The following is an 18,866-nucleotide window of genomic DNA, read 5'->3' on the forward strand; positions in this document are numbered from 1 at the left end:
AGGCCTGGTCAGTGCTGTGTGTGGATTTTCATTAGAAGACACTTGTTTTCCCTTATTTGCCTTTGTCTCCTTCTTCTTTTTCTCTTTCTTCTTCTTTTCCTTCTTCGCCTTAGGAACTTGGTTTTTAGTTTTACCTGTTCCGCCAAGCGAAGAGGAAGGAAGAGAGGAAGAATTAGAGGAAGTAGAAGGTTGATGGGAAACTCTGGACTCGTCTAACTGCTGATTCAACTGTTCAGGAATAGTGGTGTTCTGAATGACTTTGGTTGAGAAGAGCCAAACTGGCAAGCCAATTGTCAGTCCTGGAAGCGACAATGCGGCCATATGGGGCGCACCAACATCTCCCCAAGAGGAGAAGGGACTAGGATTTCCACCAAGGGGAATTCCTTGGTTGGTGGGCTCCATTTTCTCAACCTGAAGATCAACGCAGGAAAAAGGGTATGAATATTCCGTTTAAAATAAATTTTAACGACGCTTGGACACAACTTGCTTTTTCAATTTTAAAGAGTCGAGAAAAAGCAAAAGATGAATCTAGTCTCCTTCGATTTTTAATGAGACTGAAGTGACAAGGGCTCAGATGGACCTTTTCTGTTAAAGAGTCTAAAAAGGAACGAAAGGGACTGCTCTGGAGTTCTAGGTAGAGGGTGTGCCAAACCAATCGCAAAACCGCAGAATACTTTTTACGGTACGGGCGGTCAATCTTCCCGAATGATGTGTTCAGTGCATTGTGATTAGTAGGGTAGCCGACACGGCTTCCTATGGATAAAGGTTTTGAGCCTATAGGGGTCTCCCAATATATAATCGACAGTACGTGGGAGCACAATCCATACTGGCACTTATTGTCTCTCAGGAGGAATCACCCAACCATCAGTGAGGCAATAGTTACCAGGTTTTACGACGTCGGAACATGTCTCTAGCCTAGACCTCTATGTTGTGCGTTAAGTTACAAAGCGTTGTTAAGTTCATTCAATTTATTTTAGGTTGATCTTTCTTAGAAGTTTTCCTTTTTGGATCACCACGAGATGTAGATACAATTCCTAAATGCAGTCTAAAGATGATAAGCAAACTTTTATCTCTTTTCAACAATGAAAATCCTAGCTACAAGGGGAAAAGAAAGACACAATCTTTTCTCAAAGAGCATAGAGCACACTGTAAATTCACTTTTCCTAAATCAAGTCATACAAACTGTCAAAATGCAAATAAACAAATTCATGTATTTGTTTTCACTTTCTTAATATTGATGCCTAAAAAGAAAGTTGTTGTACAAATTTGAATTCGATTTCAAGTGAAAAACACAAACAAGCTTCTTTTTTCGAAATCAACAAAGTAGAGACGATTACGACACTTTATGATTTTGAAATAAACACTTGTTTCGACACTAGAAATTCATAAATTCAAACCAAAAGACAAAAGTAAAAGCGTAATCAACTGTCAACAGCAAACAAACTCACTCCTAAGATTAAAACGACACTTATGACAGGTCTAGATCTAAAGGCGACAGTATGACTAGTTTACTTTTGTAATGGGAAACTGCAAATGATGTAACAAATACACAAAAACAAATACAGTTTCTTTTATACAACTGAGGCGGAATTAAGGCAAAGAAAAAGGGGTTTTCAGATAGGTACACTCACTGATAACAGGCTGCAAAAATCAGAGATAAAACTGAACAAAAAGAAATAAAGAACCACAGCTGCACAGGGCAAAGGCTGATCAGCGCACCTGTTGCACAGAGAAACTGAATTGCAGCGCAGGTAGCCCTCTCGGGACCTGCGTTGAAATGCAGAGTCTCTTCACAGAGCCTGCGCTGAAGCAGAAACGACAATCGTCTCTGGGTTCTGGGTCATGGTTTGCAGTTTAATCTATGGTTTTTGGACAGATAAAAGCTATCAATAAAGTACAATTAGAGGGATGATTTAAAGGAGGACTAAGAGCTATCACAAAGGGCTGTTAGAGAATTTGTGGATCAGCTGTTCAGATCATAAATAGGCCCAGTGAATGGACTAGAGTAGCAGATCTCTACTTTGCATTTGTAAATGGCAAATGCAGTTCGATTCGCCACTCCTAAGTTTATGAGAAGAACAACAATAGAAACACAAATAAACTAACTAGATACGATCCCCAGCGGAGTCGCCAATTTGTTGTTGGGAAAAGTATCTATTCAGAACGCCCTTGTCCCACTCTAAGGTGTGATAGTGCCTTAGCAACAAACAAGGAAAACTACTTGAGTATTCTTCTTTATGAAATGTAAACGAGGAGGAAGGATAAACTAACCTGTGTCTTGCGCTAGTTTGTTGATCCAATCGCTCCTCTCTTCAATAGCTCTCAGCTCCCTGCTCCCTTACCGGCCCAGCTTCACCGAATTCCTGCAAGATCACAGAAGAGAGAAACTACACGAAGATATAGATTTACATTCATAAAAAGCTCAGGATCAGATTAAGCTAAACATGCAAATATAACAAAACATCACTGATATACAAGCATGTAGAAGAAACTCAAATAGTTTTATTGACATGATAAGAAAGTCCAAGAGGAGATACAACCAAGTGAGTCCCGATCCAACATCTACCTCCCTGCAAAGGAATCCCTTCCTCACCTCCAACAAAGCATAAATCACCCAATGTACTAATCTCAATCTCAAACGAGCAACAATTCTCTGCAAAGTACAAAATTCCAGCCTCCGGATCTCTGGGATGAGGGATCCATATATAGATGTAAGCAGAGAGGATGAGTCAGCTTATGTTTTAACTTGTGGCTTCTCTCTGTCATTTCTTGCTTCCACTTGGAGGCTGAGAGCCTCTTACTCATCATTAGTCGAATTCAGTGAGGCGAGTGTCATTGCAGAAGATTCTGGAAGCTTCCATTGTCTTTCCACCTCGTTGAATGAGCTTGCCATTTGTCATTTCCCCCTCAACGCACCCTGATAGTGCATTCACCTGCGTTGCAACACACCTAGCCAGTGTATTTGGGTGCTTTGCAACGCAGGCAGCTAGTGGAGCCTCTGAATTGATCCTGATTTGACTAGTTTTGAGTAGTTTTTGGTGGAGAACTTCTGGGAGAAGCTGTCATTGGTTGACCTTGTTCCTTTAGGAGCTGTAACAACATCTTTAGGGACTTTGGATCCCTTGGATTATGGACATTTCATGCTCAAAGCTATAAGGCACAAAAATGTCTATAACAGGGCTGAGGTGGCAGAGGTCCGCGGTAATAGATATGAGCCCCTCTAGAATCATAATAATGAAATGGATTTTGAGGATCCGCATTCTTAAGAGCATGCAAATATTGATCGTATGCCCCCCCTACTGGAATAGAACCAGAAGAAGGTGGGGCACCTAGCGTAGGGTCAACAACTCCGGGTATGGATGCCAATGGGCCACTATAAGCTGAGCCTGAAGAAGGTCCAGCAGCAGTGGTCACAACTGAGGATGCAGTAACGACACCGACAACAGGGGTTGAAGAAGCCACACAAACAGTTGGAATAGTCAGGACGGAAGTGACAGGCACATTGTGAATTTGAGGAATAAAGGACTTCGAGGTCGGAGTGATGGTGTGCGACCACATAAAACTCGTAGGGGGAGTCCTAGAAGACATAACATCTGTCAATGACTTATAGCGTAAAGGAAACATAACACCAAGAGGGGTGATACAAAAAGGTGGAGTTTCTGTTGAGGTGGGAATTTCGCCGCTCGTCGCAACGGATTCTTCACTTATGATGGGGGATGTGTCCTCGATATCAGAAGAAGACATTGGGACCAAAACGCTAGGAGGAGTACCAGGAATATCTTCTTCAGAAGGCTCCCAAACGGGGTTCTAGTGAATCTTGTAAGTCTCACCCTCTGGAGAGTGAGAGTTAATTTGTTGGATACTTGGAATAACAGGGAGAGTATCACTCACAACCGATACCTGGGGAGCAACTGAAGAAGGAGACCCTTGGTCACTCGGAGCGGGAGACGGGATCAATGGTTCTGCTAGGACGATGACTTCAAAAGATTCTAGGCAAACTAACGAGAAAGGACCCTACTCAAGCTAACACAAACAAGATCTAACCAGGTCAATGTGAATCGTGGCCGAATAAATTTTAAGACATAGGAACAAAACTTGACCTTTTCATCTTTAAAGAGTCGAGAAAAGGACAAAAGATGACTCTAGTCACCTTCGAATATTTAATGAGCCTGAAGTGACAAGTGCTCAGATGGACCTTTTCTTTTAGGGAGTTTGAAAAGGAACGAAAGTGACTACTCTGGAGAACTACGCAAAAGGTTTACCAGACAAATCCGTAAAAATGCATATACACCTTGGCAGTCATATGAAAACCAAGGACTTTCCATACGACAGTCAATCTTCCCAAATGCTGTGTTCGGTGCGTTACGGCTTGTAAGGCGGTAGACATAGCTTCCTATGGATAAAGGATGATAACCTAGTGGGGTCTCCCATCATATACTTGATGGTACATGGAAGCACAAATCCGTGCTAGACCACTATTGAGTCACAGAAGGAGGAATCACCCAACCTTGAGTGGAAACAAAAGTGACTAGGTTTAATGATGCCGGAGCACGTCTCTAGCCTAGACCTCTAAATGTGTGCATTATGTTCCAATGCATTGTTAGATTTAATTAATTCATTTTAAAGTTGATCTTGGATTATTTTTCAGTTTTCAGGCCTTACCGTATGTATATAACAAAACCTAGGATGTAGCTAGAATGAACGAAATATCCTTTTTTTTCGATGAACACCTACTTGTGGGAGGGTAGAGAGATCATTCCCAAACCAAGAAAACCAAGGCAACAAAACAGTCACTCAATGCAAGCAGACATCAATTCCTAAAGTGCACGGATACTACTAATGAGAGATATAATCATTCACTTTTCAATATGCAACTTGAAATGCAAATTCACTTTCACTTTTGCATGCTAAATGAAATGCAATTCTTTTGATTTTGATGTCTCTTAAATCTAAAAGAAACCAATAAGCAATAAACAAATGTGGAAAAGCGGTTGATCCAAACAATTGTAATCTATGTTTGGGTAGTGAAGAGAAATCGAATCAATGCTGAGATTGGTCCAATAACAATCACTAAACAATCAACCAAAAGTAAGCAAAGGGGAAGGCTCAATCAAACCAACAACAAGCTGCAAACGAATTTGTGCAAACAAGCAACCAAGCCAAATTGATCCAAAAGACTTGAAGCAATGACACTAGGTCACAAAGCAAGAAAAACAAGATTCATTCAACAAAGCTCACAAGAGAGTACCTCAACATCTAAACAGTGAAAAGCAAGTCATCAAACAAGTGAGAATAGCAAGGGACTAGCAAGACTGATGGATTCAGGAGGCAGAATTGAAAAAATCAATTCTACAGCAATCAGCGCGGGTGATACACAAACGACAAGCACTGATAGGAAGCACACCGCAACAACAAATTGATGTCAGTGCAGAAGTACATGAATTTTCCGTGATGGTCCGATTTACAGAACCGTCATGACTGTTAAGCATAATTACGTGATGAACAGGATACTACAAAAGGGGTGACGCGATGACAGCGCGACTGTTAAATTAAAAGCCGCGATGATGTTCAAAACAGTAACAGGTGAACCAAAAACTCCCAAATCAAAAACAATCAATCTTTAATCAAATAAGGGCAATTCCCTTATCAGACCAGGAAACTCAGAAGACTGGTAACTAATCCCCAAAACTTCAAAAGAGACTAAAACAAAAATCAAGACAAGAGTAAACAAGAAAAGAACAAAGGCGAAAGCTCCCCATTGGAGTCACCAATTTGTGATGCAGGAAAGTGTTCCCTCTACAGACAGAGGAAACCCCTCTAGCCCTAGAGTGGGTCTAGTCACAAACAAGGACAGATCAACAATAGCTTTCCTTAAACAGTCATAGTTGGAGGCCTACCTAAACCGGTGGTCGATGGAGTTCCATTGTGCTGCTCCAGCTTCTGCTTCCTTCTCCTAATGATTAATCAACCTGAAACAATGTAAAGGAAATACAACAAAGCACGTAACCGGAACAACAATGATCTATTTACTCACAAAGTCAAGAAGTCATTGATTGCATTAATAATGAAATAAGAGTAAGCTTACAACCAAAGTCTTGACATCACAAGCCTATTCAGAGGGATCCAGCCAACATGTTCCTCAAGCATTCGCTCTTGAAGATGGATCTCCCAACATACAAGTCTCTCTCACTCACAAGTTTTACACAAGATTAAGGGCACTTCACAACCTTCCTCAAGCTATCAACAATCCCACACTTGTCACACTCACACCAGCTATCTAGCAAACTCACAAGCACTAACAGCACTATCAGCAACCACTCCAAAGACTAAGAACTCCAAGAAAACTAGCAGCACATAGCAATGGTGGGAGTTTAAATAGGAGAAGGAGTCTCCATGAAAGGTGGGAGAATGAGATTATCTCCAAGGAAGGTAGCACAAATGACGGAACAACCATGCCAAAGAAAGGAGGGCGACATAAACTGGGCCAACAACCAGGTCTAGAGTCCTCTGGAAGGCCGACTGTTGGAACAAATTCGCCCAATCTGGATCATCATGGGTACATAACTGGCCTATCGCGATGACATCGCTATTGAATAATGTAGTTAGTCAGGTCATTGTGGAATATTACAAACGACAGTTGCGCTGTCACATAAAATCCGACCATCGCGGGAATCAGGTGTACTTATGCGACAGAAGCGCTTCTGGGCTGTTTAGGAGCGCCCTTCAGCGCGTTTATTTAGCCAACAGACGTGACGAGGCAGAAACCTTTGGAAAAGTGGGTCATTTGGAAACATCAGAGAGCATTTATCTAACATGAGCATGAATGACTTTGGACCCATGACACAGTAGGAAGACTGGGATGAAGACAGTGACAAATTACTGTGTAACACTTCCTGAGTGTCTTAGTCTTGTATATCTGGTTGGGTGTCATCCTAAACTTTGATGGCTCCCTTACCCAACTCGTCAAGATGTCTCTTGTGTTCGACGCTGCTATTGGGAGTGTAGAATGGTGCATCCATCATGTTCATTGGCAGTGGAAAATGGTACATCTACTGATAATCTTCCATCCCGAAGGAAGCAAGATATACTCCAATGAAACTAATCAGTATCATCGTCTCAGGATCAGTGTGTGAGACAATCTAGTGGATCACATCCATGCATTGGAAGGTGGGATACCTACATGCAACCCTATATAATCCCGACTTATGAATATTTACATAGACTTGTGAATCCTCCGTATTCTCCTCAAATTTACGTGCAAAAATAGTGTTGATGTCTTGCCATGTGATATTGATGTATTTCTCAATGAACAAGTGTGTGTCTGTGTACCTGGGCAAGCTCATAGACCCTTGCTCAACCACATCTCTAGTACTGCTTTCAACTATCTCTTTTGATCCAACTCTCTTGGAGGCCTTGATACCTGTATTGTTGAGAAATTGCTCAAAAACTTGTGGTACCTAGAGATAGAGAAGAAACTCATGGAAAGATAATGTCGGCTAAAAAACATAAATAAATTCAAGAATCAATCGGGCAACAAACTGGTGACTACTGAGCAAGATTGTGGAGAATTAACTCTGGGAGGCTAGGAGACTGTTAGCTGGAATTTCATGTTGCATAGTCTCAGCTACGAGTGAGGTTCACTACTGACTGGAACTACACAATGCACAATCCAGTGTGGTTGACTGTTGACTGAAAATATGTAATGCGCTGATCAATCAGGTTAGGTTGCTGGCTGGACATGAACATTGCTCTGTTCTAGTGGGCAGGACTAGGGGATTGCCTCCTAGGATTGTGCAGAGTGAAACTGGGAGCTAGTGTTAACAGCTGATGCACAATTCCTAGAGGCAAGGCAAAGCCTTCACTACCAGGATTGTGCAATGCATGCTGGGAGAAACACGATCTGGGACAAGACACCCCAAATATGCCCAAGGGAAACTTGAAAACATGAATGACTGAATGTGTGTGCAAAGATGGTGAAGATCTGAGTGAATAAACATGCATGCAATTAAGGTAAGTGCATAAATAAGTCAAATGGAAAAACCATGAAGCTCATGAAGAGAGTCACCGCAATGGTGACTGTCAGTGCAGAAACAATGTTATGCATGCTACACTAAGGAAATGCAATGTAAAGCTCAAAAAACCACTTCTACAAGTTAAAATACATTAAAGCGCCAGTAGTCATTCAATAAAACGAGGAAAATAGCACTCATACAAGCCAAGAAATAAAAAGAGACAAAATACATGAAAATAAAAACTGACCTAGAAAATTTGCGCTAAATGTGCCAAAGGATCCTAGATGTTTCAAGAATTCCAAATCTCCAAGATTGATGTGAAGAATGAGCTCGGAGGTGTCATTTAAATAGATTTAACAAACTTAGGGTTTATGACGTGCATGCCACAAATCTAGGAAAAAGGTGAAACTTGGTGGGAACTTTCTAAAATCAACTTTTCATGTAACTCCCATTGTTAAAAGTAGATACCTAAAATCTACGGGTGCTTTTTGACTTTTTTTCTTTTTCAAGGAAAAGCTTCCCAACATGCAGGGAATGATTACATAGTTCTAGAGGGAACTGGGAAACCTACCGGTACATGCAATGGTAAGTGACTGAGGGAAAATCTTCTCCATTGTTTTTGGGCTGAGTGGCCCTAGCTGGTTGGCAATATTTGCCCAATTTTCCAAAGAAACGTTGTTGGCCTTCTATGTGGAGTTCTGGATAGTAGTGTTAGCTATTTTGTTCTACACATTTTTGGAGAGCAGTTTTGGCTAGCCTGCTCTGCGCAACACTTGAGGGGAAGACATAATTCCCTCCAGGATTCCGCAATTTTGCCCAATAACCCAATGACCGAATGTGAACCAAGTGTTGGGTCAGCTTGTGGTTGACCGACAGGACAAGTGAGTGAACCCAAGTTGTTAAGCAATAGATAAGATCAAATAAACACAAGTACTTGATTGGTGTAGGATAACTGCTATGATTTTGATGAGGGAGGCTCCAAAACGAAGAGAACACAAAATTTTAGAGGGTGGTTGTAGCTGCTACAAAAATACCATGTTAACTAGATCACTCCAACTGATAGGAGTATTGTAACTCCACCCATACAATGCTTCAAATGGACTCATCCTCAAATATTCCTAATACCCATTGTTGTAAGCAAACTCTAACAGTGGAATATACTCTTCCCACTTTCACTTCTGATGCATAACATGCAACCTCAACATGTCCTCCAATATCCTGTTGACCCTCTCCATCTGTGGATGATAAGCTATACTGAAGGCCAACTCTATGTCCAAACCTACAAATAACTCCATCGAAAACTTGTAAGTGAACTTTACATCCTTGTCTAACACAATCTTCTTCGGAACACCATGTAATTTGACCACATGTCTGATGAATACTTGTGCTACATCGCTAGCTGAGAATGTAGAATTCAATAAAATGAAGTGCGCAACCTTTGTAAACCTGTCCACAATAACCATGATGGAATCATGATGTCTCACTGTCCTTGACAAACTGTTGATGAAGTCCATGGAAATGGCCTCCCATTTCCATTTTGGAATTTCAAGCGGGTGTAGCAATCCACCTGGGTGCTTTCACTCTACCTTCACATGTTGACAATAAAAAACCTAGCCATAAGCTCTGCTACATCCCTCTTCAGTTTTGGCCAATAATAAAATCTCTTCATCGTTGTTAGTGTCTTTTGATAGCCTACGTTTCCCAAATATCATTTTGCATTAAACTCCCTCAAGATCACATTCTTGAGCTCACTATTATCTGGCATATATATCCCGTCTCCGAGCCTTATGAATTCATGCACTATAAGGCAATAGTACACATCCTGTGCACCTGCACCTGTACCATGACTTGTACTTGTACCTGTACCTACACCTATACCATCACCTATACCTATACCTGTACTATCACCTGAACTTGTACCTGGACTGTTAGAAAATTATATATTACAAAGCAATGGAACACATAAAATATTGCAAAAATATAAACACAGAAAACACATGAAACAAGAGAGACACAAATTTACGTGGTTCACCTAGTTTAGGCTACGTCCATAGAGAAATATCCAGTCCTTCTTTTCTTATATTATCCAGCAAACTGAAGAGATACAACCTACAACAAATCCGCTGTAACACCCTCTTCGCTCTCAATCTCCTCTCTCTTCCTCACTTAGAATATAGATATGCCTAGACGCAATACAATTCCCTCATATATAGTGAGGGGTTGCCTTCTAGGGCAAAAAACCCTAAATTAAACATAACTTCTACCATCAAATCATCTGCCTAATGAACAGTCCAGATTGACTAGAAATCAATAGACTTTTACAAGGCAATTTTACATCTATTTTTAGCTTCGGGGGCACCACCCTCGAACCCTCGCCAGGGGACCGCTGGGCCCCAGACCCCCCAGCTGGGGAGGTGGGGGTTTTACCCCCCCCCGTGACCCCCACGAGGGGGAAAAGTCCCCCCCGCACCCCCCCGAATGGAGGGGTGTACAGTCTTCCTAGGGTATACATCTAGCCGAAACCTTTGAATACAGAAGATAATCATTCTCCACACCCAATAATCTCCCACTTGGAGACTGATTATAGCAACTCCACCGCTGCTTCATTTGCTAGACAACGACTCTACTTTGGACCTGGCTGTTTCTCATCTTCTTCATCATACTTGAAGACCTATTGAAACTGAGTAGATTCTTAGTTTCTCCCTGGTTACAACTTTTGTTAACATATCTGCAGGATTCTGGCTAGTGTGTATCTTTTCCAGCTTCAACTTTCCATCTTCCAATGCTGACCATATGAAATGGTACTTAAGCTATATATGTTTAGTCTTGGAATGAAATGTAGAGTTCTTTGCAAGATGTATGGCACTTTGGCTATCACTGTATAACCTGCCCAACTCCTGCTTCTTACCCAATTCATCCAGAAACCTTTTTAACCAAATCATTTCTTTACTAGCCTCTTTAGCAGCAACATATTCAGCTTCTGTTCTTGAGAGTGCAACAATACTTTGCAGTTTTGAGACCCAACTGACAGCTGTTCCACCTACAGTAAACACATATCCTATAGTGCTCCTCCTGTTATCTCTGTCACCTACCATATCTGCATCAACATATCCCTATAGAGCAATGTTTGAACCACCAAAGCATAATGATTGATTTGTGGTACCTCTCAAATGCCTGACAATCCACTTCACTGCCATCCAATGTTCTTTTCCTGGATTGTTCATGTACTTGCTTACAACTCCCACTGCATGTGCAATATCAGGCCTTGTGCAGACCATTGCATACATTAAGCTTCCAATTGCTAATGCATATGGAACTTTAGACATATGAGCCATTTCTTCCTAAGTCTTGGGACACATCTCCTTACTTATTTTGAAATGGCTAGCCAAAGTTATATTAACTGGTTTCGCATTTTGCATATTAAACCTTTTCAACACCTTTTCTATGTACTCACTTTGAGAGAATGTTAATTTGCGATTCTTGCTGTCTCTAGTTATTCCCATACTAAGGATTTGTTTTGCAACACCCAAATCCTTCATTGCAAATGAGTTTCCTAATTTCCTTTTGAGCACATTTATTTCCTGCATGTTAGAACCTGCAACAAGCATGTCATCTAAATACAATAACAATATAATATAGCTGCCATCATTTTTCCTTTTGAGATAAATACAATGATCAGAGTGACAGCTAGTATAACCTTGTTCAGACATAAACTTGTCAAATTTTAGATACCACTGCCTTGGAGCCTATTTTAAGCCATACAAGCTCTTCTTCAACTTGCACACTAGTTTCTACTTCCCTTTTACCTCATATCCTTGTGGCTGCTGCATATATATCTCTTCCTCCAAATCCCCATGGAGAAAGGCTGTCTTTACATCTAACCACTCAAGATGCAAATCTTCAACTACTACCAGAGTTAAAATAGTTCTGATTGAAGTAATTTTAACAACAGGAGAAAATATTTCATCAAAATCAATACCTTTCTTCTGTGCAAACCCCTTCACTAAAAGTCGAGCTTTGTACCTCTGTTTTCCTCCATCTTCTTCCTTCAGCCTGTAAACCCATTTATTTTGCAATGTTATTTTACCTGCAGGCAACCTGACTAAGTCCCAAGTCTGGTTATGTGCTAAGGAGTCCATCTCTTCTTTCATGGCTTGCTCCCACCTCTTCCTGGTTTCTACCTGCACTGCTTCTTCATAACATTCTGGTTCGCCATAATCAGTCAACAATACATAATATAATGAAGGAGAGTATCATTCAGGGGGTCTACTTATCCTAGTAGATCTTCTAACACCACTTTCAGGTGTTTGAAGTGCTTTTTGTTGTTGTGGTTTTTGTTCTGGCTATTGATCATTATGATTTTCAGGCACCATCACTTTTCCTGTGATATCGTCAAGCACTGTGCATTCTCTGTTTTCTTTTTCCTGTTTCTTTTCCTGCAACTGGTTCTTATACAAGACCTTTTAATTGAATATTACATCTCTGCTCCTAATGATTTTGTGATTTTCATAATCATATAAGTGATAACCAAAATCAGTAACACCATATCCAATAAAGGTACATTTCTTTGATTTTGCCTCAAGCTTTGTTCTATTTTCTTTGTTAATGTGGACAAAGGCTTCACAACCAAAAGTTTTTAAAAATGAGTAGTTTACCTTTTTACCTGTCAATGCCTCCTCTGGAATACCACCATCCAAGGAACTTGAAGGCCCTCTATTTATTAGATAAACAACAGTATCTACAACATCTTCCCAAAATTGTAAAGGCAATCCTGCATGAAATCTCATGCACCTTGCACACTCCATGATTGTCCTTTTCATCCTTTCTGACACACCATTTTCTTGTGGTGTTCCTGGAACTGTCTTCTCTCTGTGAATTCCATTCTCTGAAAAATACCTATCAAACTCTTTGCTACAATATTCACCTCCATTATCTGATCTAAGACACTTCAACCTTTTCCCTCTCTCATTTTCAACCAAAGATTTCCATTTCTTGAAAGTATCAAATACATCAGATTTATTTCGAATACAATAAATCCAGGTTTTTCTGGTTGCATCATCAATAAAAGTAACATGTAATAACAAGAGCCAGCAAGAGGTGATACCTGAGAAGGTCCCCATACATCTGTATGCACAAGCTCTAATTGTTCACTCTTCTTTTCTTTCCCAACTCCAAGGAATCTGACTCTCTTATGTTTTCCATAAACACAATTCTTACAGAATTTTAATCAACATGCTTCAAACTTGGCAACAAATTTCTTGAGTGAAGAATCTGCATCCCCTTCTCACTCATGTGCCCGAGCCTATGATGCCACAATGCCGTATCTTCTCCTGTAGAGGTTAAAGCATTAACAGAATTAGAAATACCATTGCATAAATACAATGTACCAACCTTTTCTCCTTTCGTTATTACCAGGGATCCTTTAGTGACCTTCTAGGTTTTATCTATGAAAGTACTTACACAACCTTCACTTCCCAACTGCCCTATTTAAATAATATTTTTCTTTAGATCTGGAACATGCCTTACCTTCTTTGATAGCCACTGATTTCCATTTTGCTATTTTATGAAAACTGTACCCATTCCAATGATTTTATAGGGTTTATCATCACCCAATCGAACTTGTCCAAAATCTCCTTGAACATAATTATGAAAATGTTTCTTATCAGGTGTGGCATGGAATGAGGCCCTTGAATCTACCACCTAGGAATCAATAATATTTTCTAATGAAAGAATCAAAGCATCTTGCAACACATCACCTGTAACATTCGCTTCATGATTAGCTTCTTGCTGCGCATCTCCTTCTTTTCCCTTCCAAGACTTTCAATATTTCTTTAGGTGTCCTTTCTTCTTGCATTTCCAGCACACTATCCCCAATCTGGACTTGGATCTGCCTTCTCTTGACTTACTATGATATCCTAGGCTCTTTCCTCTTTTCATTTTTCTTCCCCTAGTCTCTGCAGTCAAGGCATTACCTGATGTCTCACCGAAGCTTTTCCATCACATTTCCTCGCTAAGGATTGCACCAACAACATCATCAAACTTTGAAGTACTAGATCCAGAGACAGAGTTACTAATGGCCATAACTAAGCCATTCCAACTTTCTAGCAATGAGAAAAGAAATAACAGAGCCCTAACTTCATCATCAAAATTTACCTCTACAGAACTTAATTGACTTGTAACTGTATTAAAATCATTTAAATGACCAGCAACAGATCCACCCTCCAACATCTTCATATTAAATAAATGCTTCATAAAAAATACCTTATTTGACGCCGAGGGTTTTTCATATAGTTTGGCTAATGCCGAAATTAAACCCTGTGTTGTTGTTTCCTTTGAAATATTAAATGCTACTGATGCCACTAGGCATGGCCGTATTGTTCCAAGTGCCTTTCTGTCGAGAATATCCCATTTTGTGTCTGTCATACTCATTGGCTTCTTTGTCTTTCCACTCAATGGTAGGTATAGATCTCTCTGATACAGATAATCTTCCATCTACATCTTCCACCGCTAGTAGTTTTGGTCGTTGAATTTTTCGACCCTAAACCTACCATCTTCCGCCATTACTCCCACTCGAACTAGGAACCCTTCTCTCCTGCGAGTTTATCATCCAAATAGACCTTCGGCTCTGATAACAGTTGTTAGAAAATTATATATTACAGAGCAATGGAACACATAAAATATTGCAGAAATATAAACAAAGAAAACGCATGAAACAAGAGAGACACAGATATACGTGGTTTACCTAGTTTGGGCTACGTCCATGGAGAAACAGCCAGTCCTTCTTTTATTATATTATCCAGCAAACTGAAGAGATACAACCTACAACAGATCCACTGTAACACCCTCTTCGCTCTCAATCTCCTCTCTCTTCCTCACTTATAATACAAATATGCCTAGACGCAATACAGTTCCCTCATATATAGTGAGGGGTTGCCTTCTATGGAAAAAAAACCCTAAATTAAACATAACTTCTACCGTCAGATCATCCGCCTAATGAACAACCCAGATTGACTAGAAATTACTAGACTTTTACAAGGAAATTTTACATCTATTTTTAGCTTCAGGGGTGCTGCCTCCGAACCCTCGTCGGGGGATCGCTGGCCCTCGGACCCCCGTGGGGGGGACAAGTCCCCCTTGTACCCCCCACGTGGAGGGGTGTACAGTCTTCCTGCAGTATACGTCTAGCTAAAACCTCTGAATTCAAAAGATAATGAGGCTCCACACCCAACATGGACTCTGCTACAACCTGTGCATCCATGTACCTGACTTCCTGCTGACCTTCCTGCAAGATCCTATCGTGTAGTTCTGTCCCATAGGAGCTCATAGCTACTAAGTGATTTACCTGTATCCATCTGCTAAGAGCATATGCCACTCTGTTCTCTTTGCCTTTGATATACCTGATCTCAAAATCGAACTCACTGATTGTAGCCAACCATCGAGCCTACCTACCATTTAGATTTGGTTGGTCAAAAGTATTCCAGAAGCCGCTATGATCACTCATCAGTGTAAACCTCCTGCGCAGAAGATAGTGTCTCCACATCTTCAATGCATGAATAATCAATGCTAATTCAAGATCATGTGTGGGGTAGTTCTGCTCATGCTCATTCAGTTTCCACAACTCATAGAATACCACATGTCCATCCTGCATAAGGACTCCACCAAGTCCTTTCTTGCAAGCATTTGTGCATACTACAAAATCTTTATCTAGATCTACAATATTTAACACTGGTGCATGTGTCAATAATTGCATAAGCTGCTCAAAACTAACCTCACACTCCTCTTTCCATTCAAACTTCTTACCTTTCCTTTGCAATGATGTAATACAATAAAAAATATGTGATAAGTTCCTGATAAACCTCCTATAATAGCCTGCCAACCCCATAAAAGATTTCACCTCATCTACATTCATAGGAGCTACCCACTCCATGATGGCCCTTAAATTTTCTGGATCTATTGCAATGCCCTCCTTGGAGACAACATGCCCCAAGTAGTGTACCTCAGTCTGAAAGAAAATACACTTGCTAATCTTAGCATACAACCGATTCTCTCTTAGCAACCTCAACACTACTATTAAATGCTTGACATGCTCTTCCTCATTTTTAGAATATACCAATATGTCATTAATGAACACAATAACAAACTTATCCAAATACAAATGCATCACACTATTCATCAAGCACATAAATGTAGTTGGAACATTATTTAAGCTAATTGGAACTACAAGAAACTCATAATACCCATACCTGGTCCACAAATAGGTCTTATAAATGTCCTCCTCTCTGATGCATACCTGATGGTATCCTAATCTCAAATCGATCTTAGAGAACACTATTGCTCCCTTTAGCTGATCGAACAAATCATCAATGCTCAGAAACAGATGTCTATTCTTGATGGTCACTTTGTTCAACTTCCTATAGTTAATGCATAAACTAGGAGTGCCATCTTTCTTCTTCATAAGAAATACCAATGCACCCAATGGTGATACACTTGGCCTAATGTATCCTTGTTCAACATTTCCTTCAACTATAGCTTCAACTAGACCAACTCATGTGTGCTCATCTTGTAAGGTGATTTTGATTCCAGAGTTGGTCCTAGAACTAACTCAATGGAAAATTCTACCTCCCTATGAGGTGGAAACTCTGAAATATCCTCAAGAAATATATCCTGAAACTGTTGTAGAACTAGGTACCTTACCAACACATCTGCATCCTCAACTTCCTTACCCTTGTCACTAGAAATCTGTATTGTGAATAGCTTACACCCTTTCCTTTGTCTAGGCTTTGCTTGCATAGCTTTCACGATCCAAACTGACATGGCTTTCTTCTTTCCCTGCAAGACTCTTGGTTCCCCATTGTCACCAACACACTCAATGGCTTTTTCATAACAATCCACCTTGGTTCTATGAATAAATAACCAATCCATGCCCAACCATATGTTGTATGATCCCAATGGTAATACATTCAAATGTCATCCGATAGGCATACCATTCAAATCAAATTCACAAGCTCTTTCCCAATGATGAACTCGCTTCTTCGTACCTATAGCCAACTGCACTGACCAAGATTACGCATGCAATTCCTTGCTCAAACCACATTTATCCACCAAGTCACGACTAACATAGCTATAATTAGCTCCAGGGTCAGTCAAAATAGAAATAACTTGATCACAAAGCTCACCATCCATCTCATGATAGATTCCTGATGGTTTGTGTGCTTGTTATCCAATGCTACATAAATACAAGGAACGCTCTGACCAACATCCCCGACAGTCTATGTGTCATGTGCACTATATATCTAAGCCCTACCACCCTGATTCTGCAAACAATGTCTCCTGAAATGATCTTTTCCACAAGTCCAACACTCTATAGGTTTCCATCCTACACCGTTATGCTTCTCCTCATATCAATGTTACTATCCTCTATCTGATGCATTGAACTTCTTAGATGATGCAAAATTCTCTCTATTATTTTTACCCTGAGGTCTTTCTCAATTTTTGTCCCATTTTCCTTTGTTATTGGAATTACCTTTTCAATTTGGCTTGGTCTTATATATGCACTTTGATTGTTCATAGAAATTCCTTAGCTTTCAGATGGCCTCCTCCAATGATCTAGGCTCATCGAACTCAATCATGTCTTTGAATGCAACCAATAATCCAGTAATGAATCTTTGAATCTTTTCCTTATCTTTCATGAGATAAGGCACATACCTCGGTAACTCCAAGAACTTGCTAGTGTACTCCTCATTTGTCATGGATCCCATATTTAGCTCATAGAGTTCCTTATCCCGGTCATCAAAGTACCTCTCTAACAGATACTTCTTCTTGAATAGCTAGTCAAAGTCACTCCAATTCAAGTCTTCTTCATGAATACATTTGACATTCTTCACATCTTCCCATCAAATGTCTTCTTTACCTTTGAGACTGAATGTAGTTACTCTAGATTTCATGTTCTCTCAATAATCATCTAACTTGATGAACCTCCTCATTCCAAGCAACCATGCATCTTCATCATATTGTTTTTTTATCTCTCCATCAAAAGTAGGTGGCTTTGCTTTCTTAAACTCATCTAGAAAGTATCCCCTATAACTCCTCCTGTGAGGATGATAACGATGATGATCATAGTGCCTATATGAATCAGAACTAGAATAATACATGTGTCTTTCCCTTATCTTCTTTGGAGTGTCCAACAATCTTCCATATCTAACCGTGTCATCTCTATCTTACCTGTGACCACCACGAAAACTACTACCATATGCCCCATTAGTTTTCTCCTCCTACTCATAGCTGATCTGACGTGGTCTCTGTCATCACAAATCTGACAAGCTTTGAAGTGTCTCTGCATTTACCTCTACTTGTTTCTCTTGTTCATGCATGATTCTATCACTATCTCCCTTACAACTCCTTATTTCTTCCTTTAAGATTCTGAATGTATCTGCCAAATTGGAAGAATTCCCAACACCATACTACTCATTTGATTCATAGGGAGAGTCTTTGTAGTCTACCATATTTATAGCCATTTGATATTCCTTTTTGCAAGGTATATCATGTTAGCTAAACCATATCACAATAAACCAACATACCTTAGTATATCTTGGGGATGATACCTTTTCTACAAGATCAACAAATCAGCGCGATACATGTATAACATAATTATGGCAAAATATAGAAACATAATACATAAGTAGATAACCATGCAACCATCATTGTAGCTAGGGTCCATTCATCAATCCATGAGCTTAACAACAACACACACCATGACTTCATGCATGCCAAAAACCACTACATCAATGTACACGTGACCATATGCAAATGTTAACATGCATAAGCAATGTGTAACCAACTAGACACATGCATAAA

The sequence above is a fragment of the Pinus tabuliformis genome, chromosome 8 (genome assembly GCF_031772625.1).
Source record: "Pinus tabuliformis cultivar Carrire ecotype Pingquan chromosome 8, CPIR1, whole genome shotgun sequence".
Taxonomy (NCBI): Eukaryota; Viridiplantae; Streptophyta; class Pinopsida; order Pinales; family Pinaceae; genus Pinus; species Pinus tabuliformis.